The sequence below is a fragment of the Phyllostomus discolor genome, chromosome 2 (assembly GCF_004126475.2).
Source record: "Phyllostomus discolor isolate MPI-MPIP mPhyDis1 chromosome 2, mPhyDis1.pri.v3, whole genome shotgun sequence".
Classification (NCBI taxonomy): Eukaryota; Metazoa; Chordata; class Mammalia; order Chiroptera; family Phyllostomidae; genus Phyllostomus; species Phyllostomus discolor.
In genome coordinates, this window is record NC_040904.2 from 148,642,623 (window position 1) to 148,645,990 (window position 3,368).

Here is a 3,368-nt window from a genome sequence, read left to right on the forward strand (position 1 = left end):
CTTTTCTCGGGAAGTATTGTTAATCCCTTATGGAGGTGGTATTCTTTATAAGAATTTGTAAAGGAAAACATAGTTTCCAGCCACTTTTGTATAACGTGAGCAAACAAAATTTGTAATACGACATTTTATTAATACAAATTCCTTTAAGATCAGTATTGTACTCTGTTTAACACTGTACTCATATTTCCATTGTTGATTATAATAATGATACTTTTACAAATATTGCATTAAGGAAGAAAAAGCGTTTTTCTCTGGATCATTTCCATAATCCAGAAGTGAAGTAGCATAGATACAGGTGGTTGGTAGTTTGTTTTTTTTTAACCTCTTCTGTAGTGATATAGGTATGCTAGATGTGGTTGAAAAGGAATAGAATAAACCAAATCCCATTGCTGCTTATTTTAGTACTTATTTGAATTCTCATTCATTTTTAAAAACTTTTTTAAAACTTTTTTTTTAACTTTTTTAAAAAATGTTTTTTATTGGTTTTTAGAGAGGGGGAGAGAGAGAGAGAGAGAGAGAAAGTGAGTTGTTATTCCACTTATTTATGCAATCATTGGTTGCCCTGACTGGGAATCGAACCTGTAACTCTGGCAAGTTGAGACAGTACTCTAACCAACTGAGCTGCCCAGTCAGGCCATTGTCACTCATTTTTAATTCTTCTTAGTGATATATACTTTGTCAATCTTAGTATATGTCTCTTTTGGATGACTACTGTTTTAAACTTTCAAATCTGATGAGAGTTAAAATATTAGGCCATTGTCTTTCATCAGTGGAAAGTCATTCTGTTTTCACCTGTAGTTGTAAAGGTTGACAGGAAGCTTTTTTTAAAAACTATGTTTCAGTCATAAATTGCGTTCTGACCAGCTTAAAATTGAATCCTTCAAGCGTTTTGTTTCTAGCTATCCTGTATAGACAGAAGTAGATTTCATTTAGCCTTGAAGATTAGTCAAAGTCATAATTACTTTTCCTCATTTTTGTCCTTTTTTTTGTTAAGTATATTGAATATTTTCTTTTTACAAATATTTCTAAGGTTATGTTGTTATGTATTTTTTAAATTACTGGGTTCTTGTCTTTAGATAGCTCCATTGAAAAGTGAAATGTAAATGCAGATAATTACAGGATTTATGTACAAAGAATACATAATAGGAGGGTGGGGAGCAAATAATTCTCTGCCTTCACATAAGAAGTGACATTTGAATTGGGGTCAGTTTGAAGAACTGGGTCTAGAAAAACCTAGACCCAAAACTATGCATAAATTGTGATGAACAGGGAAAAGGTGAAATTAGAAGTACAGGTCAAACTGTTAAGGTATTATACATATACCATTAAAGGATTTGGACTCTGTTTGGTAAGATACCCCCCCCCCCCCAAAAAAGAAAGAAATCTAACCAGATTTATATTCTAGATTAGCTGAGCAGGAGTAACTTGTGGGAGAACTCCAAATGTCTATTACCAGACCAAGCTTCTCATAGTACGTTAAACTATGGGAGTGTACTAGAATGCCTGAAATAAAAAGAGAAAGTGGCTAAATAGAGCACACTGGAGAGCACCATTATTGCAGGAGTTGGAGAGAAAGGAGTTATGAAGACCTGAAGGGGGAAAAAAAGGTAGGGAAACAAATGAAGAGTGGAGTTGTGGAAGCCAAGAGAGAAGTGGTTTGCAGTCTCTAATGCTACAGAGATGTCAGGTAAAAAGTGTTTGAAATCATGGTGAAGAAACTCAGCCCCAGAAATCAGATTCCTTCTGGTTGAGGAGTAACAGGTAATGAGAAACTAGTGTTCTTTCAAGAAACCTGGCTCTGAAGAGGAGAGATCAGAAACCAAAGATTTACCAAAATAGTTTTGCTAGAAATATCAAGATTTTCAATTGTAATGCTTGTTTAGTTTCTAGAATACTTGGGAGTGATTCTCATTCTTGAATTGGTCATTAGGGAAGTTTAAAATCTTTGCCAGTTGCTTGTCCTGCAAGTTACTAAACAGAAGAAACATTTGGCAACTATAATGCTATGTTCTACACAGTTCAAATAATCTGTATTAAAACCACATAAACTACTTGTCCTTTCTCTTGCTAATTTGTAGGCTGGAAAAGTGAGGTGTAACAATTCTCATACGTGTGAATTGTTTTGAATAGAAATTGTAGTTTGGAAGTTTGTAGCCATTTCCAAGAAAGAATTTGTGCTGTTTTTATCACTATGTTACAGAAGATAATAACAAAAGTAATTGGTTTACATATCCTTATCTTGGGGGGGAAATTAGTTTAGAAGATACATTTTGAATACTATTTAAATGTTTTTTTTTCTATGTAACTGCCTTCATTGCGCTAGTTATGTGTATGTTGGATATTAGTATACTTGATGAGGTCTAAGATTGTCATGCATCAGGTTTTTAAGCAAATGTTTCGTATTCATAAATCCTTCTTAATAATTAATTGTCAGTTCATTTTTATCTCCATTTTTAAAAATTTGAGACATGAGAAGAAACTAAGTAAAAAGAAGAAACTTTCCTCCTGATTATCTGAAGTGTAAATTATCCACATCTGTGACAAACCATTCAGTTTCTCCCCTCTTCCTTCAGAAAGGAGTCTTTAACATCAGCTCATTATGAGCTTTCCTGATCTGCAGAAAGAAGAATGTTACAACCTAACCAGGTGGATTATCTGTGGATACTATGGGTAATAACTGACACTAGTGATTTGTAAGTGGACTATTTATATGGATATTTGTTAAATTTGAAATACGGGCACAGAATGAAAGTGGGCATTAGCAGCGCATATATTAAATGGAATTTAGTAATTTTAAAATATCACTTCGTGTTTCTTGAAAAAAGGGAAACAATTCATCTATAACTTAACATGTTTTGTTAAATTAACTGGAAAGTATTTGGAAACTGGTTTCCTTAATATGCTGTTCAGCCAAAAGCTTTGGAAGATCGCCATCCAGAAAACAAAATTATTCATCAAAAAATGAAAACTGTGGGGAAGAAACTTTTGAAGATTTACTTTTGAAGTATAAACAAATACAGTTAGAACTAGAGTGCATCAATAAGGATGAAAAACTGGCTTTGAGTAGCAAAGAAGACAATGTGCAGGAAGATCCTAAAACATTGAACTCTGAGGACCAAACAAGCACTGATAATGTCAGTATTATAAAGGACTCAAGTAAAGAAGTAGCTCCTGAGGAGAAAACACAGGTCAAAACTTTTCAGGCATTTGAATTAAAACCACTCAGGCAAAAATTGACTTTACCAGGAGATAAGAACCGGTTGAAAAAAATTAAGGATGGAACAAGACTTTCCCTGAAATCTGACACTACTGAATCCAGTCAAGGTAATGAAATTAAACACTTCAATTAAGTAATGTGATTCTTTTTT

At 33.4% G+C, this 3,368-nt stretch overlaps 1 long non-coding RNA gene across 1 annotated transcript; it reads left to right on the plus strand.

Moving 5' to 3' along the window:
• The first annotated feature begins 564 nt into the window (after window positions 1-564).
• Window positions 565-2,699, plus strand: LOC118499017. The gene is made up of 2 exons (XR_004901517.1): window positions 565-1,655; window positions 1,688-2,699. It is a non-coding gene; the product is annotated as an uncharacterized LOC118499017 (long non-coding RNA).
• Window positions 2,700-3,368: the final 669 nt, after the last annotated feature.